The sequence below is a fragment of the Mobula hypostoma genome, chromosome 19, assembly GCF_963921235.1.
Source record: "Mobula hypostoma chromosome 19, sMobHyp1.1, whole genome shotgun sequence".
Taxonomy (NCBI): domain Eukaryota; kingdom Metazoa; phylum Chordata; class Chondrichthyes; order Myliobatiformes; family Myliobatidae; genus Mobula; species Mobula hypostoma.
In genome coordinates this window covers 6,783,280-6,807,516 of record NC_086115.1, presented here as the reverse complement: position 1 = coordinate 6,807,516, position 24,237 = coordinate 6,783,280, and the positions used below count along the sequence as shown (strand labels likewise).

The 24,237-nt window shown below is 45.7% G+C and overlaps 1 protein-coding gene across 4 annotated transcripts in view; it reads left to right on the top strand.

Annotated features, from left to right (window-relative positions):
* Window positions 1-5,854: 5,854 nt before the first annotated feature.
* Window positions 5,855-24,237, top strand: part of LOC134358780 (leucine zipper putative tumor suppressor 2 homolog) — a 238,084-nt gene continuing 219,701 nt past the window's right edge. For 3 of the 4 annotated variants that reach the window (XM_063071260.1, XM_063071256.1, XM_063071262.1), the window contains exon 1: window positions 6,238-6,701. The gene's annotated coding sequence lies outside the window, so the exon portion shown is untranslated. Of the gene's footprint in view, window positions 6,213-6,237; window positions 6,702-24,237 lie in introns of those variants that run through there. The other variant, XM_063071257.1, reaches the window with a different exon arrangement.

Here is a 24,237-nt window from a genome sequence, read left to right as displayed (position 1 = left end):
GCACTCTTGAGAACCTGTTGCCTTTTTTCCCCCTCTTGTAAAGGAGTGTGCACATACAGGGGAACTACTCACTTGCTCTGCTCTAATCTGCCCAGAAAGTCTTCAGTTAGAGAGGTAAATCAGCAAAGCAGCGAACAGAAATAAGAGCCCCAGATTAGTCTTTAATTTGTCAGCCAAGAGAAGTAGCTGTGGATTGTGGGAGAGGTTGAGGCTGGCTCCTCCTGATGTGAACAACTCTGCAGAAAACCAGGAAGAGGTTCACCTTAATTATGAATGAAAATGATTATAAATTATGAAAACGGTTTTGGAGGTGAAAAAATATGAGCTACGAGTTATATCGGAACAATCATTCAGCAAAATTGAAATTGTCAAGTATTGCTGTGGCCAGGTGATTCAGCCTTGTTGACCCTGTTGCTGGAGTAATGTTTAGTCAAGTCAGATTTATTACTATATGCAGTAGAACCTGCATGCACAGGTGCAGTGAGACACTTAACTTGCTGCTGCATGTGGTACTGGAGACACAACACTCAGAAGAAGAACATGAATTAAAGCAGTTATATATAAATTATACACAAATTGTACAATTGGAACCAAAAAATAAAGATTATTGTAGTGCAAAGCGGTCAAAGTATCACGATACTGAGGTAGTGATTAGGGTTCAAGACCGAATGGTTGAAGGGAGGTCACTGTTCCTGCACTTGTTGGAGTGGGTCTCCGGGTTTCTATCCCTCCTGCCCGATGGCAGCTGCCTGGCCCGGGTGGTGGATGCAGCACCCCCGGTAGATACTCCCGATGTTCTCTGCGGCTTTTTCTGTCCTAGCGCATTTAAATTACCGTATCAGCTCATGATGCTACCAGACAAAATATTTTCAACAGTCCACCTGCAGAAGTTTGGTAGAGCGTTTGGTGATAAGCACACCTCCTTAACCTCCTAAGAAAGATGCTGGCGCACCTTCCTTGTGGCTGCTGGACTCAGAAGAGATCATCCAGGAATTTAAAGTCGCTGACTCTCTCCACTGTCGATGCACTAATTCCGATTGGCACGTGATGGTTCTCCTTCCCTTTCCTGAAGTCAAAAATCAGCTCTTTAGTTGTACTAATGCTGGGCAAGAGTTTGTTGTTGTGGCACCACTTAACCAGGTGCCCTAAGTCGCTCTTGCAAGCTGACTTATCAGCACCTGTGATTTGTTCAGCCAAAGTGGTATTTTTGTCAAATTTTGTATATGGCTCTGGAGTCTGGCGCCACACAGTCATGCGCGTACATTGAATTGAATTGACTTTATTTCTCACATCCTTCACATACATGAGGAGTAAAAATCTTTATGTAACATCTCCGTCTGAATGTGCAATGTGCAAATTGTAGTAATTTGTAATAAATGGTATATATATATAGATAGATAGATAATAGCATAGGTGTTTCAGTCAGTGAGGAGGAGATATAATTATCAATCTTCACTTATTGAGGTCTGCCAACGAGGAATTAATTGCACAGGAAATTAGCTGAAACTGATCGGCTTGATATAATGTCATGGAATGATATATCGAAGGCCAGGAGCATGACTCCCACCATGTGCTGCCTGTGAGATCACGAGGCGGTTGTTCACCACTTTACAGACTGCGGGTGTGCAAAGAGGGAGTGCAGAGGCCTGTGTCATGCTTCATCCCGAGCAGCTGCTTGGCAGAGGGCATTCTTATCATGTAAACAGCATTTGTGAAGAAAGCACGACAGCGCCTCTACTTCCTCAGGAGTCTGCAGAGGTTCAACATGTCCTCGAAAACTCTGGCAAACTTCTACAGATGAGTGGTGGAGAGTGTGCTGACTGGCTGGTTTACAGTCTGGTACGGGAACACCAATGCATTTGAGTGGAAAATCCTATAAAAGGTAGTGGATTCCGCCCAGTACATCACAGGTAAAACCCTCCCAACCATTGAGCACATCTACATGAAATGTTGTCGTAGAAAAACAGCATTCAAAGACCCTCACCACCCAGGCCATGCTCTAGTCTAGCTGCTGCCAACAGGTAGAAGGTCCAGGAGCCTCAGGACTTGCACCACCAGGTTCAAGAACAGTTTCTCCCCCTGAACTTGAACAAAAGAGGATAACTGCACTCATTTAAGGACTCTGTTATATTGTTATTTTATGCTTATTATCCACTGCTATTTATTTATATCTGCAGTTGCACAGTTAGTTTACAGTTACTGTTTTATAGATTTGCTAAGCAGGCCCACAGAAAAAGAGTTTCAGGATTGTATGTACTCCGATAATAAATTTTACTTTGAACTCAGATCTATGGGCTGTTCCTAGGGATAGAGGGACATGAAGTGCTGCTGATCACCAACAGCGAAAGACGCCCCCTTGTTCTGCCTGCTCATCGAGATGTCCGCAGAGAAATCCTGCAGGAGTTTGTCCTGAGGGATGCACTGTAACTCACAGCAAGGGCTCAGTGGGGAAGAATCACAGTATAAGGTTATTCGAGTAATGGGCATGGAGAGGTTGGGTCAATAGACAATAGGTGCAGGAGTAGGCCATTCAGCCCTTTGAGCCAGCACTGCCATTCACAGTGATCATGGCTGATCATCCACAATCAGTACCCTTTTCCTGCCTTCTCCCCATATCCCTTCACTCTGCTGTCTTTAAGAGCTCTATCTAACTCTTTCTTGAAAGAATCCAGAGAATTGGCCTCCACTGCCTTCTGAGGCAGAGCATTCCACAGAACCACAACCCTCTGTGTGAAAAAGTTTTTCCTCAACTCCGTTCTAAATTGTCTACCCCTTATTCTTAAACTGTGGCCTCTGGTTCTGGACTCCCCCAACATCGGGAACATGTTTCCTGCCTCTAGTGTGTCCAATCCTTTAATAATTTTATATGTTTCAATCAGATCCCCTCTCATCCTTCTAAATTCCAGTGTATACAAGCCTAGTCGCTCCAATCTTTCAACATATGACAGTCCCGCCATCCCGGGAATTAACCTCATGAACCTGCGCTGTACTCCTCAATAGCAAGAATGTCCTTCCTCAAATTTGGAGACCAAAACTGTACACAATACTCCAGGTGTGGTCTCACCAGAACCCTGTACAACTGCAGAAGGACCTCTTTGCTCCTATACTCAACTCCCCTTGTTATGAAGGCCAACATGCCATTAGCTTTCTTCACTGCCTGCTGTACCTGTATGCTTACTTTCAGTGACTGATGAACAAGGACACCTAGATCTCATTGTACTTCCCTTTTCCCTAACTTGACACCATTCAGATAGTAATCTGCCCTCCTGTTCTTCCCACCAAAGTGGTTGGTGAAGAAGCCTCTCAGTTACTGTAGTAATATAGCACCCTGGGGGGGGGGGGGCACATGAGTGGCAACAATCCTATTGGTCTTAAGGAATGCCATAGAACAGTACTTACCTCATTGTCTATGAATGTAAGAATAAAAAGGCACTGCTCAGTTTATTCTTGCAAATAATTTATTATGAATAAAGTTTATTTTGATATATAAAAGTAAAAAACATTATATAATGATGGCACCTATCACTTTGTATGAAGATGTCATATGTAGCATTAACATTGGATGATGTAATTACATCATCATGGGAAGAGTTTGGCATGTAGAATTATTAACAAGAGGCCTGGGGTGATTAATGATGTTGAATGATGTGATAATGTTGTCAAGATTGTGATTGCTGCAGATTATAGCATCTGTCGTGTCATAAGAACATAAATAATTTGGAGCAGGACGAGGCCATGTGACCCATTGAGCCGAGCTCATCTGGTTGTGGTCTCAGTCCCAGCTACCGATCTTACTCCCTACAGGGCAAAAAAATTATCTATGTCTTCATCACCATGTGCAGTGTCATATGATGTGGGTGATCATGGTCTACATGACTTGATCGTTCTTGGCAAACTTTCCTACAGAACTGGTTTGCCATTGCCTTCTTCTGGGCAGTGTCTTTACAAGACAGGTGACCCCCCCCCCCCACCAGTCATTATCAATTCTCTTCAGAGACTGTCTGTCTGGCATCAATAGTCACATAACCAGGACTTGTGAGCTGCATCAACTGCTCATACGACCATCCACCACCTGCTCCCATGGCTTCAGGTGACCCTGTTCAGGGGGCTAAGCAGGTGCTACACCTTTTCCAAGGGTGACCTGCAGGCTCGCAGAAGGGAGGAGCATCTTACACCTCCTTCGGTAGAGACGTATCTCCATCCTGCCACCCACGATGTCTTAAATACATTTAATGAGGTAGTCTCTACTGATTCCCTGGGCAAAGCTGACATTGGGATTGAGTTTATTATTGTCACACGTACCGAGATACAGTGAGATGCTTGTTGTGCAGACCGTGCATGCAGATCAGATCATAACACAGTGCATTGAGGTGGAACATTAACAAAATGCAAAATAAAGTGAACCAGCTCCAGAGAAAGTGCAGTGCAGCTTATAAGGTATCTGGAGAATGCACCCTAGCAGGTGTATGTATCAAGAAACAAGTAAGACCAGAACAAGGTGCTCCTAAATCTACTCCCCCAAAACTTGAACCTATTGGTTTTGGTATGTTATTTTGTCACATGTACCAAGATACAGTGAAAAGCTTGCCTTACATGTTTACCCCTATAACCTAGACTAGAACCTCAAATCAGCCTAATTATCTCCTTACAGAAAACAGTAGCACCACTGGGACATTTATCCATTCAAAGAACACCGAGGCTGTCTACAAGAAGGGTCACAGCCGTCTCTATTTCCTGAGGAGACTGAGGTCCTTCAACATCTGTTGGACGATGCTGAGGATGTTCTACGAGTCTGTGGTGGCCAGTGCTACCATGTTTGCTGTTGTGTGCTGGGGCAGCAGGCTGAGGGTAGCAGACACCAACAGAATCAACAAACTCATTCGTAAGGCCAGTGATGTTGTGGGGATGGAACTGGACTCTCTGACGGTGGTGTCTGAAAAGAGGATGCTGTCCAAGTTGCATGCCATCTTGGACAATGTCTCCCATCCACTACATAATGTACTGGCTGGGCACAGGAGTACATTCAGCCAGAGACTCATTCCACCGAGATGCAACACAGAGCGTCATAGGAAGTCATTCCTGCCTGTGGCCATCAAACTTTACAACTCCTCCCTTGGAGGGTCAGACACCCTGAGCCAATGGGCTGGTCCTGGACTTATTTCATGGCATCATTTACATATTACTATTTAATTATTTATGGTTTTATATTGCTATATTTATACTCTATTCTTGGTTGGTGCAACTGTAACCAAACCCAATTTCCCTCTGGATCAATATAGTATGTCTGTCTCTCTATCATTTATTGAGGTATAGCAGGAGTACACCCTGCTGGCCCTTTGAGCTGCTCCACCCAGCAATCCCCCCCCCCATTTAATCCTAGCCTATCATGGGACAATTTCCAATGCCCAATTAACCCACTAACTGGTAGGTCTTTGGAGGAAACCCAGGTGGTCACAGGGAGAATGTAGAAACTCCTTACAGGCAGCGATGGGAATTGAACCCGGCAAAGCTTTGTGCTAACAGCGTGCCACCCCATTGGGCTCTTTGGAACTGCCCAACCAATTAACGTCATCATGGCTAATTATCCAAAATCCTTCTTCAGTTCCAGTCATCTCCCCATAGCCCTTGCTCCCAGCAGCTCTATAGAAGTACGCAATTCATTCCTGAATATAATTATTGGTTTTGGTTTCAACTGCTTTACGTGGTAGAGAATTCCACAGGTTCTTCACACTCACTAGGAGACCCCCCCCCCCCACAACCACTTTGATATCACCTACCGAGTCTCGCTGGTAATTTTTGGTTCGAGGAAGCAAAGCGCCGTGGGACGTGGCAAGCGCTATACAAATGGAGGCCGTTCATATCTCGCTGCAGTTTGCTCAAATGCGCCCACTCTAAAATGCCATCTTCCAACCCCAAATAAAGAGCGCAGCCCCAATTCTTATCAGCCCGGACAGCGGAGAACTATTTACTTTGAGGTTTGCGGCGCACTGAACATGCGGCCGGCAGGAGGAGAGAGAAAAAAACTATTCAGTCTTCGACTTCAACACCTCGCCAGTCAGAGTCCGGGAATCCGGAAGGGCTACTGAGAGGGTTCCTAGATAGAAGGCGGAAACAGCACAACCTTATGTATTTTTTATGCAATCCATTTCACTGCCTCCTTTTTTCATTGTAGTTTTGCCCGCCACCCAGATCGATCGTGGTATCAGTTTCAGGTCAGTCTCACTTATCCTCACCCCCCTCCCGTGTCTGAGTTCCACGATTAAAAATACATTTAATGTCTCAGCAAGAAAGTACAGGAATCTTCCCGTAGACCGAGTTTATCGGGAGTGACAATTTCCCCTCGCGGTTGGAACATGAGGGTACAGATTTCATAAGAACCCGTAGTTAGTCACACCTCCCCTTCGGGGTCCCCCTTCCTCCTCCTGCCCTCCCTCCCTCCCCCCCCCCTCCCCTACACATCGTTGCCTGTTCTGTAACGAAGCTGGAGAGCGGCGCCCGGCAGCTACCCACTCTGACTGGCGATGTGGTAACTTTTGCCAGGCGCAGGCTCCCTGTTTTTGCCGTCCTGAGCGCTCTGGCGTTGCGGAGGTTGGATTACTCGAAGAATTCCAGGGGGGAGCGTTCGCAGGGTCTGGGAAGGGACCCGGGATCCGGGGCCAACCACTTGTTATACTCCCGGAGAGAAGCGAACTCGGTCGACGGTAAGTGGTGCGCGAGTGTGGGGAGTGTTTATCGATCGGTTCTGTGTGCGTTGCTTTTTAGGAAAACCTTTCTCTGTCCGAGGTTTACTGCGTTCCCCAACCTCCCCCCAAAAAAGGGACATAAATATTCTGGCATTAACTGGGAAAAAACAGATGTTCAGCAAATCCTGTCAATTAGTCAGATTTATTCACATTTTGTGGTGCGCGCACTTACCGGACAACTTCTATGTATTGTATACACCCTTGAAAACGACGTGCATGGCGCCCCAGCAGAGTGTATTTGTTTTTCAAAAAATATAAACATGTAACGCTGGGCCTCGACAGACGTTAAAGGAGATGGGATATGTTTGTCAAGGAGGTAGACATAAGGTAGATCACGGGGAGAGAGATGAGGAGGAGGTGTTAATAGTTTGGGCCTGGGTTAGAGGAAGCATCACAACCCTTGAATAGATCCCAGATTGCGTCTTTGCCCAGGATATTAGAAACCCGGTCAGTGCATGGCGATTGGAGAAGACCATCAAGACAGAGACTGTTACCTGGTAGTCCAGGATCGGTAGGATGACGTTGGGGCATGCTCACCTCCTTGTCCCGCTGGGGAAAGGTTGGGGGGCGTGTTCGTGCCTCGGGGGAAAACAGAGGTGGATTTTTAATTCTGGGTTCGTGTTGAAGCTGAATGAGTCTGTGAGGCTTTTAGCAGAAGGATTCGGTTTCCAGGTACAGTATGTTCATTTGCTGGTCGTTTATATTTTCTTTCTCCTGGCACAGGGAATGAAAACCTTAAGTAAAGGGGAGCGGTTTGTAAGTGGCCTGTTTGGCGCCATCTGTAGTCCCGACTGCCAGAGGTTGTGTGGTGGCTGTGAGGGACCCTTTGGTTTCTATTAGAACATTAGTACAGCACAGGAACAGACCCTTCGGCCCACAATGTTGTTCCGAACAATTAAATCAGTAATCAAAACCAACTGAATTAGTGAACAAAATATTTCTGAGTTGTGTTGTGCACATCAAGTGAGAACACGTTCCCAAACGCTAAGCAGTTTTGTTCCACAAGTGTGTGTTAGTGCGCGATGTATTTAACAGCCAGCTGTAGCCAATCTGAAAGTGGCTTTGAGGCTGTACGTGTTCATTAAAAGTTATAACAATTGTCATTTGAAAGCTATTAGTGAGCAAGACTTGCAGTTTGGGAGGCGTTTATTAATACTGTATCTTGATGTTAAATGTCATCCCTACCATATCCAGAAGTTATGGGTGTGGATCAGATCTATTTTACCTTCTCAAATGACGTTTCAGCAGTGCAGTACTTGAGGGAGTGACATGTTCTTGAAAGCCGTATTTTACTAAGTTGCTTGTTCTGGTGTTTGTCAGTGATAGTTGGTGAGAAAAGCAGTAACATCATTTAGAACCATTTTGCTCACTGTGGTTCAGACTTGGGGATGCCAGAAACAGCTGGGAGTGACAATAAAACAATTTTACTGTTTCAACAAGTTAGGCGCTATGAAGAGTTTGAAGGTATCAATAACCATTTTTAATGTTACAATGAAAATGAAGATTTGGACGATGCATTCATCAAAAACATTGTATGAAGGCAATACATTATCTGTACTAGGTGTCTGCGCAATTTTGTTCATTTAAGGTCAATAAAAAGAACATGGCAGTGTATTAGTTGTCCATCGTATCTGACGATGACAGTGAAATGTGCGGGAGAAGCCATTGCATCGGGACAATTCCAGTCTCTTGAACATAGAAGTCTGGGCCCAATAGCACAAGTAGTCATCACAAACCAGGCTTTCCCTGGTTACAGTGGATAACCATGACTTCTCCTGGGCCTTATCAGGCCTTCGCTCTCCTTGAAACGTTGCAGGACCACCTTGGCCATGGGATCTCTCTGTTGATCTCGTCTGTGCAGTCCTCCAGAGCTGACTTCACATGCTAGGACAGGCATGTCCCTGTTTCACCAGGGTATGGGGCCTGCCGGCTGTCCTCGCCTGGTTTGGCCTGCCAGTCGAAGCAGTGTACCGAGGTGTGGCAGCTTGGAGCCACCGGTGCGAGCTGATGTCCAGTGGGGTCCAAAGCTGAGTGAGCTGCCCCAGAATGGACATGGCAAGCTCCTTCACCAGAGGTGCTACCCCTCCCTGGACATCCTGTTCATGGCAGCATACATTGGATGAATTTCCCTGTTGATATTGAATACAGTTTTGTAGTACTGTAGTAGTATTGGTAGTTTCTAATCTGCTAAAATACATAATTTGTTACTGTTAAGCTTTATTGTACGTATTTGTCTTTATTACACTTTTCTAACTATTTCCATGAAACTTCAGCTAATTGGGGCATCCGCTTAATTGGGCTGAAATGTACTTGCCCTGATGTATCCCAATCAATCAAAATCCATTGTATTTCCGAGGCTGGGGTCTCAGACACTGAAAGCATAGCAGCTATTGTTCGGATCTCAGAATGGTCCTGGTGACCAAGATTGTTAAAAACCCAGTCAATGTTGAGGCGAAAAGAAAACTTGTAATGCTCGCTGTAGGAATTCGGCAATGAAAGGGCACAGTTCTGTGGTGAGAACATCACCTCTACTAACAAGGCACACAAAATTCTGGAGGAACTCAGCAGGCCAGGCAGCATCTATGGAAAGGAATAACCAGTCAACGTTTCAGGCCGAGACCCTTCTTCGGGGCTGGAAAAAGGTGGGGGAAGGAGAGAGGATAACAAGGTGGCGTGAGGGAAATAAGCACAAGCTGGCGGGTTATCGGCAAGGCCAGACATAGTGGTTTGCACAACGCTCTATAGTACAGATGACCCAGGTTCAATTTCTGCCACAACCTGCAAGGAGTTTGTGCCTTTTCCCCGTGACCATGTGGGTTTCCTCCAGGTGGTCAGGTTTCCTCCCACAGTCGAGAGACGTAATGGGTGGTAGGTTAATTGATCATTGTAAATTGATTAGGCTCGGGTTAAACTGGAGGATGCAGGGTGGTGCAGCTTGAGGGACGGAAGGGTTTTTTCTGCTCTGTGCCTCAATAAAACTAAAAAAGTTGAGGGAGTAGGCAGGTAGATGGGTGGGGTAGAGTGAGAAGCTGGGAGGTGATCAGTGGAAGAAGGAGGAATGCAATTGGAGAGGAGCGTAGGAGAAAGAGGAGGAAGAGCACCAGAGGGGGGCTGATGGGCAGGTGAGGAAAAGGGGAGTAAGGGGAGAGCCAGAATGGGGAATAGTAAAAGAGTGAAGGGCGAAGGGGGAGAAATTACCGGAAGTTTAAGATATTGATATTCACGCTATTAGGTTGGAGGCTACTCAGACAGAATATGAGGTGTTGTTCCTCCAACCTGAATACGCATCCTTGAGGCAGTAGAGGAGGCCGTGGGCTGACAAGTTGAAATGGGAATCCCTACAAGTCTAAGATTATTGATCTAGAGATGGACCTTGTCCGCACTCGTGTCCCTGTGGGTGTTTGTCGCTGCCTTAGAAGGGGCCCGTGCATCATCAGCTTGTGTGGTATATAGCAGCTGCCACCTAATGATGGTAATTAATTATATCTAAATCACCATAGGCTGGTTTTGAGAGATATGATGGTGTTATTAATGTCAGTCCTTTCTCAAGCAGGCATGTTTCACAGGTTATTATTGTTAAGGAGCAACCACATATCTGTCAGGAGATATGAAGTTAACCGGACCTGAGTTGACATCGAGGCAGAGATATTCATGGACCCATGAACACTCCCACACTCTTTGCTCTCTTATTGCACTATTTAAAAAAAATTCTTTTGTAACTTTTAGTAATTTTTTCATGGATTTCTCTTTTGAAATTTTTGTTTATTTTATTTTTTAATTGTGACTGATAGTATTTTTTTTGTCTTGTACCGTACTGCTGCAAAATAACACATTTCATGATGTATGTCGGAGGTACTAAATCCAATTTTGTGTGGAGTTCCTGAGTGATATACATCACAAACCAGAATGTGACAGGACAGATGTCCCAGGAATGAAAAGGTTAACGTATGAAGAGTGTTTGATGCCTCTGAGCCTGTACTCACTGGAATTTAGAAGAATGATGGGAGATCTCATTGAAACCTATTCGACATTGAAAGGCTTGGAGAAGATGTTTCCTGTAGTGGGAGAATCTAGGACCAGAGGGCACAGTGCCAGAACAGAAGGATGTCCCTTTAGAACAGCGGTGAGGAGTTTTCTGAGTCAGACTTTGGTGAATCTGTGGAATTTATTGCCGCAGATTCCTGTGCAGGCTAGGTCACTGGGTGTATTTAAAGCAGAGGTTGATAGATTAATTAGTAAGGGTGAAGAAGGTTTTGGGAAGAAGGCAGGAGAAAGGATTTGAGAGGGAATCAGCTGTGAAGAAGTGTAGGAGAAGACTCGATGGGCTAAATGGACTGTGTGGTCTATCCTGTCTTTCAGCTGACCTGAAGCTGAGTTGCCACCTGTCTGTGTTTGCTCTGAATTGCTCCTCACCCCCATGTAATGGAAAGCTGAATGTCTCAAACTTAGCTGTCCCTCCTACAAGTTTGACAGCTGCTCTAGTGTAGGCCTGATGGACCAAATAGCTTTCTCCTGCTTCTAAAGTTCTTACCCTTCAAATATTTGTGAAGAAATGTCTCTTCCCGAGTCACGTCTGTCCACAGCTGTGCTCTGAAATAAAGATTATGAACCCTTAGTCTGACTGCACCATCCCTCCATTTTGTTGGAAGTACTTTCTATCCATGAACCTCTGTGAAAAGCTTAACCATAACATACCTAAATATATCACTCTTAATCTTCTGCACTCAGGGAACCATAAAGAAATCATTAAATGCAGGGTGGTTGTACACTAGATAAATATAGTTAGTTATTACTGAATTGGAATCTTTGTACCTAATGGGGTTGTAGGAAAGCTGCTTTTCTCCCACTATGTATTTACCAATGTAATTTATAGCCATTATACAAGAGTTGACATCCCTGCAGGAGAGTTTGGAACCTCCAGTAGTTAGGTACTTATCTCCAAAATATTACGGTGAATAACCAGGAAAGGGAGAGATCAAAGAACATTGGAAAGATTTTGTTCTTTATTCAGAATCGGGTTTATTGTCACGGACTTATGTTGTGCGAAGCAAGATTAATGAGACAGTGTTCACGGGTTCATGGCCCATTCAGAAGGCTGGCTTTAGAGGGGAAGGAGCTGTTCCTAAAACAGTAGCAGTGGAGAATAAACTGTAAAATGTACTGAAAAAGTGCAGGGTAGGTGAATGATAATGTGCAAGAACATAATGAGGTAGATTGCGAGGCCAAGAGTCCATCTTATCATACTAAACATCCATTGAAGAGTCTGATAACAGTGAAATAGAAGCTGTCCGTGAGCCTGGTGGTGCGTGCTATCTTCCACCTGACGTTGGGAGGCGGGAGAGAAGAGTGACTATCTGGGGGGGGGTGGGGTCTTCGATTATGTGGGCTGCTTTAGTGAGGCAGTGAGAAGTGTCGACAATGTCTATGTAGGGGAGGCTGGTTGTCTATGATATGCAGTTCTTTGTAGTCACAGGTAGAGCCGTTGCCATACCAAGCCATATACATCCAGACAGAATGCTTTCTGTGGGGCATTGATTAAAACTTGATATGGGTCATGCAAATTCCTTTAGCCTCTTGAGGAAGTTGAGGCATTGGCGAGCTTTCTTGGCCACGACGTCAACATGCTGGACCAGGATGATACTGGGGATGTTCACACTGAGGAACCTGAAGCTCTCAACCTCTCAGTGATGTAGACAGGAGGATGTGCTCTGTCCCTCTTTCTGAAGTCAATGAGCAGCTCTTTTGTTGACATTGAGGGAAAGGTTGTTGCTATGATAGCCTGTCAATGTCAGCAGAAGGTCAACTTTGTCAGAATAAGGCCTTGATATCCAGAATGAGGTGATTGACATTACACAGCATTCAGGCTTTAATAAAATATGATAAAAATTCATGTGTTCTCAGATTGTTTAGTCATTGTAAACAGCCCTTAGTATGTAAGTGAATGTTAGAAACTGGGAGATGACTGATAGGAGGAGTGCAATGCAGTTGCTGTAGGGCTGATTGATAGTCTGCACAGCTTCGATGGCCTGAAGGGCCTGTTTATGTGTTGTGACTCTCTGCGACGCTATGGCACTGTGAAAACTTTTCCTGCCCAAGAGCTGAAGGAGTAATCACGTAGGCTTCATCTGGCATAGCAGTCAGCGCTTCTGCCTGGCACAAACCATAGAACAACAGTGAAGCAAGGTCCTTTAGCCACGGCTGTGGGCTGTCGGCTGTCTGCACTGAGCGAGAGACTGGGCTGGTGGGACTGGACTGGGCTGGAGGGACTGGACTGGGGGGACTGGACAGGTGGGACTGGACTGGACTGGGCTGGAGGGACTGGACTGGGAGGACTGGGCTGGAGGGACTGGACGGGTGGGACTGGACTGGAGGGACTGGACGGGTGGGACTGGACTGGGCGGGACTGGACTGGGCTGGAGGGACTGGACGGGTGGGACTGGGCTGGAGGGACTGGACAGGTGGGACTGGACTGGGCTGGAGGGACTGGACGGGTGGGACTGGGCTGGAGGGACTGGACTGGGGGGACTGGACTGGGCTGGAGGGACTGGACGGGTGGGACTGGGCTGGACTGGACTGGGCTGGAGGGACTGGACTGGGGGGACTGGACAGGTGGGACTGGACTGGGCTGGAGGGACTGGAAGGGTGGGACTGGACTGGAGGGATTGCTCTCATGGCACCTGGCAGGATCCAGTGGGGTAAAAGCCTCCTTTGTCATGTAGAGTTGTATGTGGTGTCCTTTGCTCCCACTCTCCATGGGAACCCATCCAGTCTGTAGAATTTAAGAGCTTTAATCTGGTTTAATTGAGTTGATACTCATTAAATTATAGATGACCTTCCTCATCACTTTCTTATCTTTTAAATCTGAATTGTGAAACACCACTCTCAAAGTTCTCAAGAATGTGTCGCACCCAGCAGTGGCCACTCCGGCTCTGCTAACCGTGTCTCCCCCCAGGCTGTGAGATGACTGAACTCCCTGCCAGCACCCAGGTTCCATCACGTATGAAGTGCCTGTAATGTTATACCGTTTACTTTTTAACTTGTGTCATAAATGCACCTTGTGCTAAATGTTAATCTTCTGGAATATATTGTATTATTTGTTAATTTATTTGTGGTGGTGTTGTTTGTATTGTGTTGTGCACCTTGGTCCAGAGGAACGTTGTTTCATTTGGCTGTATATGTGTGTACGGTTGAATGATAATAAACTTGAAATTGAATTGAAATTCACTGTGTGTGCTTGTATAAAGCAGGGTCATGGCCAGTGCAATGGAAAATGAAAGATGGTTATTTTATGGAAATAAGATTATAATGCAAACCGTTTTGACTGAACTTTTTATTAGTGTGTTCTGCTTGCATTGTTTGATGATATGCGTTTGACTACTCAAACATTAAGATTGATTTGACTCTTGCTGGGTTACAGCTGCCTCGTCGCCTGCCTTTAATAATCTCGAACACAAGCAGATGGCAGGCAGACGTGGCTTTTCTCCTCTCTAATATTCTGTACAGAGCAAAACCACATTAATGCTGACTTCTGGCTCTGAAGGGGGTTAGTGCTGTGTGTCAGGGAGCCCCCATTTCAAACAGAGCTTGGGGGCAGGCCCTTCTCTCCCCAGTGTTGTGCTGAACTGCTGACACCTAATTAAACTGATCCTTTCTGCCTGCATGCGCTCCATACCCCCCCATTCCCTGCATATTTTCGTGCCAAGTGAAAGCGTTTATAACACCTCTATCATATCGCCCTCCACCCTACCCCTGTTAAAGTATTCCAGACATCCACAACTGTGTACAAAATTATTCTGGTTTCTTCCTCCATCCTTTCCAGTCCTTTTGAAGAATCTTGGTTGTTTGTTATCTCCATAGACACTACCTGCCCTGTTTAGTTCCTCCGGCATTTTCTGTGTGATGCCCTGCACATTTCCTTTGGACTGCACCTCTTCATTTTAAATGCACGTCCTCTGGTATTAGGCATTTCGACCCTGGGAGAAAGATACCCGCTGTCTTCTCTATCTGTGCCTCTCATAATTATACCAACTTCAATTAGGTCTCCTCCGCCCCCTTCGCTCCAGAAAAGAAGCAACTGTCCTTGTAGCACATCCAACTCTAATCCAGGCAGCATCCTGGTAAACTGCATCTCCAAAGCCTCCACATCCTTCCTTTAATAGGACAACTAGAATTGAAAGCTGCATTGTAGTTGGTAATATTGAACTCCAGGACCTCCTCAATGTTCTCTGTCACTGACTGTCCTGACTCTGTCTTCCCCATGTTTGAAGATCTAGGTTTTACCCAGTGTTCCCAACCTGGTTTTGAATTCTGACTCTTGGTTTTTAAGACAGAAGGCAAATCCTTGACCAGCAAGCATTGCCAATAGGAGAGATTAACTAAACAGTAATCTGTTTTGTGATAAACAATTACGGTGTTTGCCCACACTCTGAGTGCAAAGCAATTCACTGTAGGTGAAGAATTTGTGGAATTTCCCATCAGATGTCATGTTGTTGGGTAAGTGGAAGAGCTTACTGAAAAACAAGAGTGAACACAAAATCACCGTGAGGTTAATGATCAACTCAACTCTCTCTCTCTGACTCATACAACCTATCTTTCTCTTTGTGTCTCTACCTGTGTGTGTGTGTGTGTGAACTCTGACACTGTGCCCCTCTCTCTCTCTGCCTCTTTCCCTCCCTCTCCCTCCCTCTCCCTCCCTCTCCCTCCCTCTCCCCCTCTCCCCCTCTCCCCCTCTCCCCCTCTCCCCCTCTCCCCCTCTCCCCCTCTCCCCCTCTCCCCCTCTCCCCCTCTCCCCCTCTCCCCCTCTTCCCCTCTCCCCTCTTTTCTCTTGCTCTATGGTTCTGTTTGGGACCCACAGAGTAGGAGTGACAATTTTAAACGAAGGCTGCTGTTGTTGATTGGGATGAGGGACGGACAGACAGACAGACGACTGCCTTAACAGGGATAGGGTTCCTCTTGTCCTCACCTACCACCTCATGAGCCTCCGCAACCAAAATTTCATTCTTCACAAGTTCTGCCATCTTCAATGGAACGCTACCACCTTTACCAGCCGCCGCCCCCACTCCCCACTTTCCACTCTCTGTCTGACTCCCTTGGACATTTGCCTCTCCCCATTAATCTCCACCCCAGCACTTGTCACTGCAAGTGACAGAGGTCCATTCACCTCCATTCAGGACCCTGAACATCTTTGCTAGGTGAGGCAACACTTCACCTGTGAATGTATTGGGGTTGTCAATTGTATAGAGTGCTGCAAATGCAGCCTCCTCCTCATTGGTGAGACCTGGCATAAGTTGGGCGACTGCTTTGTCGAGCATCTCTGCTCCATCTGCCAAAAGTGGAACTTCCTGGTGGCCAACTGTTAATTCCTGTCCCCATTTTTGTTCCGACATGTCAGTCCATGGTCTCCTCTTGTGCCAAGATGAGGCCACACTCAGGTTGAAGGAGCAACACCTTATATTCCATCTGGGTAGCCTCCAACTTGATAGCAGGAACATTGATTTCTCCTTCCATTAATTTTTTTCCACCCCCCTTCCCTCTTCTCTGCACCTGCCGTCATCTCCCCTGGTGTTTCTCTTTCTTCCCTTTCTCTCACGATCCACTCTTCTCTCCTATCAGATTCCTTTTCTCACCTATCACTTTTTCGCTGTCCTCCTCCCTTCCCCTACTTTCTGCCTTCCTTTCCAGTCCTGAAGAAGGGTCTCAGCCCAAAATGTTGACTGTTTATTCATTTCCATTGATGCTGCTTGACCTGCTGAGTTCTTCCAGCACTTTGTGTGTTACTTTGGATTTCTAGCATCTGCAGAATCAGAACCTCAGTATTTTGTACAGTAGGAATCACAATTTCACACTTATTTCTGATTTCAACATTTGATCTCATGGGTGAGAGGGATATGGGCTACGGTCGGGGTGCAGGTTGATGGGATAAGGCAATATTAAAGTAAGAAGTTGCCTCAACATAATTTTTAACCAGTGATGCCTGTTTCTCTTTATAACTACTAACATTACAATGAAAAGTGGTTTTAGGACCTGTAATTGCAGACAGTTTTTTTGATTTATTAACTGATCAATGCAAAGATAAGCAGAATTTCCCCCATTGTTGTCATAGCAGAAGTTGACCTTGTTATGATTAAATCTGATTTTGTTCTGTAAAAGTATTTGAGTGTGGAGAATATTTGATTCACGATATTTGTTGGGCTGTCAGATGTGAGCAGGGAAGTGGGACTAATGACTGATGCTTTCAAAGTGCTAGCATGGTTAAACTGGGATTACATGGAGTTTTGAATGGTCTTGTTTCATTCCTAGAAATGGTTTGTGAATCTGGATGTGAAGGGACAGGCTAAGAGGGAATACACCCACATGGGACTTGGCCAGTTGAACTGGAGACCGAGACCATGAGATAATTTGAAAACAATTTCTGTGGATTGTTAGATCATTCATCAAAAATACCAGAAAAAAAAACACAGGAGACTGCTCAGCCCTCAAGCCTGTCCTGCCATTCAACATGATCATGGCTGCCTCAACTCATCTCTGTAGTCCTCAGAAACTTAATTTTTTTTTGTAATTTAAACACAAGGAATTATTCCCTCCACTTCCTCTCCTGCTCACATTCTGTTCCACTCCACTCTGCCAACCCTTTCTCCTTCTTAGATTCTTCATCTGTTTTCATCGAAGTTGTTTGCCCGTTTAAAACAAGTGGAATGTTGGATCACTAGTTGCACTATGCTTGTGTTTGCAGCGAAGGGGGAGATTGTTACCAAGTTTAAGTTCTTAATGCTGGCCATTGGCAAAGGCCAGTATGGGTATATTCATTACAAGCCAATTCCTTCACACCCTTTTCACAAACAATCCATATACAGTATTGCTCAGCAGTTTCTTACTTGTCAGCTGCTCCAAAGATATTGTTGGCACTTTGTAATGTGCTGATTTAATAATGGTCTGTTGATGGTGCATGTGATGTGACCAGGATACAGTGTCCCTCCTCCCCCTTTGCTGTGCCTGAGTTTCTGTTCCTCACTTGTACTTCCATTAGGGGTGACTTCGTTTGCCCTCGTACATTAGAGAGCCCCCACAATGGTTTTCCTTCACTGTTACCTCCGGAGTCTCCCCAGAACACCTCCTGTTTGGCCCCCTTCAGTTTTACAGTTAGACCCTACCTTTGGTAACATTACCCTCTGTGTCTTTTCTGCACAATCCAATCCCAACGTTATCCGTGTCCAGTCGGTGAGGTCGCCAAACCCCACTCTTCTGATCTGTTCTGTGTTCCAACTTATTAAAGGATGTCTGGTCCTGGATGAGTTCTGCATTAATATTTTGGAGGAATAAATCCATTGGATTACTATTGATTTATTGATCGATTGAGATACAGTGCAGAATAGGCTCTGCCGGTCCCTTGAGCCGTGCATCCTAACAACCCCCGATTTAACCCTCGCCTGACCACGGGACAATTTACAATGACCAATTAACCTACCAACCGGTACATGTTTGGACTTGGGAATCTGGAGCACCCAGGGGAAATGAAGGCGCTCACGGGGAGAATGTGGAAACTCCTTACAGGTAGTGGTGGGAATTGAACCTGGGTCGCTGGCACTGTAAAACGTTGTGCTAACCACTGCACCACCATGTCGTGGATTCCTGCTGCAGTCTCTGCTTCTAAACCTCTGATGCACGACCAGTGTCAGGATCAATTCCTCTCCAAAGATGGTGCCTGACCTGCTGAGTTCCTCCAGCACACTTTGTGTGGGGTTCCATTAGAATGTTAAGCATATCCAGCATTTTAAAAATTTCTCCTGGTTATCTTGCCCAGTCAACCTGAATCCTGCAAGAAAGACAGAGAGAGAGAATGAGAGGGAGTGAGAGTTTTACAGGGGGAGAGAGAGAGAGAGAGAGAGAGAGAGAGAGAGCCCTGTGAGCCCTGTATCTTTCTTCCCTCTGCTCCAGACCTGCCTACGCTGGTCCCATCGAGCAGCATGTTTGCTTTGGAACATTTCAAGTGCCTGACACTGGAGCCAACACAAGCAATACAACTGGTGATCCTGTGCTTTCCTGGCCCGCGTCCATCTATACACAAGTGTGACACCAGGCACGAAACTTAACCCCTCGATGTTCTGTACAGCTCTCTCTGCTCAGATCTGATCTCCATCCTTGCAGTTTGGAAACTGAAGACAGTGAGAGAGATTTTACTGGCATTCCTTATAGAAAAGTGGAAAATGTGTAATTTTGTTTTTCTTTCTGTATTTCATCACGAGATAAGTTCAAGTTCAATTATAGCAACTTCCTTCCTCGTTTCATTGCTTTGGTTTATGTTTCACTGGTGATAAATTAATTTAATCCGGGGCAGATTTCACATCTAAATCTCTCGGTGAATTCATTTGATGGAGATGGATTGCATGCGGTTGATTAGATAAATACCTCAGCATCCTGGCAATCCTTGTGAGTGATGGGGCAGTGAGCTGGCAAGATATTGGCACTTCTTCTAATAAGTCTTGCCTCAAAGCAGGCCATTCGTGGGCCGGGCTTGTTCTGACTGAGCCAATCATCCTAGCCCCAATGTATTGCTGCAGGAATTCCTCGGGGCAGGGTCCTGGGGCTGGTGGTGATCAGCTGTTCCATCCATTGTTTGGTCAGAAGTGGGAATGTTTCCTGATGATTACCCTATGGTCAATTCAGTTTACAACTCCTCGGCAAATGAACCCATGTCTGCACTTAATAAGACCTGGACAACATTCAGATATGGACTGGACAGCGACAAGTAACATCCATGCCATGGAAGGATGCCAGCCAATGACCACTCTAATACGAGAAGGAATATCTATCTACGCATGACATTCAATGGTGTCCCCTACCATCAGTAGCATTCACCATTGGTCCAAAGCCAAACTCAAGCAGCCAGATCAATGCTGTGTCTACAAGAGCAAGTCAGAAGCCGGGTATCCTGCAGTAAGTGCATTTTTATCAGTGCGCCATAGAAAGGATCCTGCCTGGATGCATAAGGGCTTGGCTTTGCAACGGCTCTGCATGTGACCGCGTGGAAGCATTCTTGGACACATGGCAGATACCAGCCTTCCCTCTGTGGATTCTGTCTATACCTTCTGCTGCCTCAGTAAGGCAGCCAGCATAATCGAAGACCACAGCCACCCTGGGCATTCTCTTTTCTTTCTCCCCCCACCCCCACCCCCCGTAGGGACAGAAAATGCAAAAGCCTGAAAGCATGAACCACCAGCCTCAGGGACAGCTTCTACCCCACTGTTGTAAGGCTGTTGAGTATTTCCCTTGTATAAGATGGACTCCTGACCTCTCAAGCTATGTCATTGTGGCCTTGCACCTTATTGCTTACCTGCATTGCTCTTTAACTGAGACTGTAGCACTTTATTCTGAAATCTGTTATTGCTTTACCTTGTACTAACTCAGTGCGTTGTCGCGATGAATTGATGTGTATGGACGGTACACGATATGGGCAAGCTGTTCACTATCTTGGTACATCTGGCAATAATGGACTGATTTACCAATTTTAAGTTATCTTGCCTGCTGCCTTGGCTGTCATCCGCTTCAAAGGGATAATGATTCCTGGAAGGTGCGACACTCATTTGAAGGTTAGCTGTACATTGAAACTTGCAGTGAAATGCGGTGCTTGCTTTCGCAGGCAACACGGTCAGAGTATGTGCTGGGGGCAGCCCGCAAGTGTCACCGTGCTTTAGGTACCAATGTAGCGTGGCCACAACTTACTGACCCTAACCCGCGAGTCTTTGGTGTGTGGAAGGACCTGAAGGAAACCCACGCGGTCACCGGGAGAATGGACGTGCTCTTTCCAGACAGCGGTAAGGATAATCACTGGCGCTGTGTGGCTGCTGTGCCACCGTGTGTTTGCCTCTGGTGCTGCCACTGGGAGTTGTTTAGGTTATTCGGGGCACGGAGAGCAGTGTTTTACCCCACCAGCTAATGGGCGATCCGTGGGGGCCTGGACTTGCCCCCTGCGAGTTGACGTAGAGGTGTGCCAACTGCTGCAGCTGCTCGTTACTGAAACGAGCACGTCGACCCGGAGCGCAGTTGCTGATTTATCACCACCGTTAGCACGTGCTGGGCTTTGAACCGAGGCTGAGGATGGGCTCTGGGAACTGGAAGCTGAGTAAATTGTCTCTCAGCTGCTAATAATAACCTGGCCTGGCCATTTGCTTCCAGCTCTGGCAGCGAGGGCCCGGTAGAACACCTTGGGGACACACACTTAGCTCCAGTTTCCGGAAGCAGAAGACGTGGTTGCAAAACAAAAGCATGTGTCACATTGGCCAGCATTTAATGAAGGAAGCAGGGTTTCTTATTCTGTTATTTCTATGGGATCAAATGTCATGGTTTTTAACTCTTTAGGTAGACAATTTTTCGGCGGGGAGTTGGTAACTGTTATTCTTGATTGGAGATGTGAAAGCTGGGGATGGGTGGGGGTCCGTTCCTTCTTGGAGCCCTTCTGTTCCGGGGAAGCATGGAAGTAATGTAACCCCCTCAGCCGTGAGCTACGTGTACACAACGTCATCTCACTGATGTTTACAAGATCCTAAACAGCCTGAAAAGTGTAGATCTGGAAAATTACTTTCAATTATAAAAGCAGAACAGGGTGATATTGATCCTACCTAGTTGAAGTTAAATTTGAGGTTGATGTCAGCAAGTCAGAGTGAGCACTGGGAGTGAGGTCGAGCATGGACCAGGCTCCCAGTTACATTAACACAATTCTGCTATTATTTAGTAAAGCTATTTGATGCAGCAATAGGGTGCCTATTTTTTGTATCTCTCTGAAATGACTGTAATTACCTTAAATTAGGGAGGGAGGAGGAGAAGATGGCGGCGTGACGCAGCGTGCGTAGCCTCTCCGGTGAAATTATATCCTATTTGTAAGTAGGATGCCGTGCACAATTCTGATTTGATGGAGACAGCCGTGAGAGCACGGAGGAACATCTGGATTGACTTCTGAAACGCCTGGTTCGCTGCCGCTGCTACTGTGCGATCGAAACTCTCGGGAGGGAAGGCCCCAAAATCCTTGGCTTTGCCTGCTGCTGGTGACCGGGGCTGAGGTCGAAACGTTGGGCAGAGATGGTGCTCGGTGCTCGGTGTCAGAGAGCTGGTTGGAGCTCGAAGTTTTCGGACTACTCAGTTGGACTGTAGTCGGGTATGGCAGGGAGAGTTTTCTTCCTTCTCCCGTCTGCGTGAGATGTGGGACTTTCGAGAGACTTTGAACTTTTTGCTGTGCTCATGGCCTGTTCTTCATCAAGTTACGGTATTGTTTGCACTGTTGTAACTGTATGTTATAATTATGTGGTTTTTGTCAGTTTTTCAGCCTTGGTCTGTCTGTGTTTCTGTGATATCACACCAGAGGAATATTGTATCATTTCTTAATGCATGCATTACGAAATGACAATAAAAGAGGACTACGTGTCCTCATAATCTAATCTAATCTAATTTGGAATTGATACTGGATTTTTGTTTTGGTTTGGTGTATTGTTAAATCTACCAAGATACAGTGAAAAGCTTTCCTTGATTTATCATGACACTATGCGTTGAACGAGAAAAGGTCAGTGTAAAAACAAAGCAGAATAAAATGTAAGAGCTATGGAAAAAGTGCAGAGCAGGTAAACAGTAAGGTACAAAATTACGAGGTCAAAGTCCATTTTATTGTACAAGATGTCCATTCAAAAGTCTGATAACAGTGGCATAGCAGCTGTCTTTGAAACAGCTTGATAATTTTTGATTACCTTCTAATACTAATTGTCAATTCAACATATTGACCCTTTGATATCCCAAGGGAGAGAATTGGTATGGCTGTTAGCCTGCAAGGGATCCTGCTGGGATCCCACTCCTTGGCAAACTCACTGTGAAGTGTCATAAGCTCATCCTCAGATTGTCACTGGAGCAATCTTCCTACAGTGGTACAGCTGTAGTGCGGCTACCTCGAAGCTCCAGTTATCCAAGGTTCAGACCTGATCAGAGTGCATCACTGTGGCGGGGTTGTCTCTCTGTCTCTCTGCATTGGGTGTTCGGCTTTTTAAAAATTGGGTTCTTTCAGGTTTCTTGCTTTGTGGCTGCCTGTAAGCAGACGAATCTCAAGGTTGTATTATTTATACATTCTTTGATGATAAATGTACTTTGAATCCTTGAATGTCAACCCTGTTAATCCTTTAGTCATATTTGAGACCTTTATCAAGTCACCACTAGATTTTCACTTTCCAGCTTGTTCAGTCTTTTCTGAAAGATTTAAAACTGAAAACATTCCAGTGGCTCTGCCCTTTTTCATAATATATTGTATGGTCTAGAACTGCCTGAGTGGAACCACGCCAAAGTTCTAGGTATGTTTAATTTGTTCTTTCTCCGTCCAGTTTCTGTAGAAATTAACCACAATGCTTTCTTTGCTCCTTCTTTGTGCTGGTAAAGCCTACGCTGCTATTTTCAGTTATTTCTACAGATCTTTACTACTTCTCCTTGTGAAGAGCATATTTCTGATGTTAAATTATGTGGATTGACAACAATTGGGAGTGTATTCTCTGGAATTTAGGAGGCTGCGATGGTAATTTGATGGGATGTTTTCTAAGTATTATGGAGAACAGTAAGTGTGGGCTGAAACAAAGGTGGTGCTGAATCAGCAGACTGGAGGGAGATTGAAAATCTGGCTGCGTGATGCCATAACAACAGCCTCTCACTGAATGTCAGCAAGACCAAGAAAATGATTATAGACTTTAGGAAAGGGAAACCGGAGGCTAGTCCTCATCAGATGATCAGAGGGGGAGAGGGTTAACAACTTCAAACTCCTGGCTGTTATTATTTCAGAGGACCTGTCCTGGATCCAGCATGGAAGTGCAATTGCAGAGCAGTGCCTCTGCTTCCTTAGAAGTCTGTGGAGATTCGGCACGTCATCAAAAACTGATGAACCTATAGATGTGTAGTGGAGAGTATATTGACTGGCTGTATCATGGTCTAGTATGGAAACACCACTGCTCTTGAATGGAAAGTCCTACAAAAGGTGGTGGATTCACAGCCTAGTACGTCGCGGGTAAAGACATTGAGCACATGAAAAGCTGTCGTAAGAAAGCAGCATCCATCATCAGAGATCGTCACCAGCCAGGTCACGCTCTCTTCACACTGCTGTCATCAGGTAGAAGGTCCAGGAGCCTCAGGACTTGCACCACCAGGTTCAAGAACAGTTCCTACCCCTCAACCATCAGGCTCCTGAATAAAAGGGGATAACTACATTCACTTCCCCCATCACTGAAATGTTCCTACAACGAATGATCTAACTTTAAGGACCTGTGCGTGGGAGGGGAGGGTGTTGGGGTGTATTCATTCTGTGAGGGTTCTTGTTTTGTGAATGTCTGAAGAGTAAGAATTTCAGGTCATGTAATGCATACATTCTCTGAAAATAAACTGAACTATTTGATCTCACATTGAAATTATTTATTGCTATTTACTTTGCCTGTGCTCAGTTTGTTATCTTCTGCACTCTGGACTCTACACTCTTCTACAA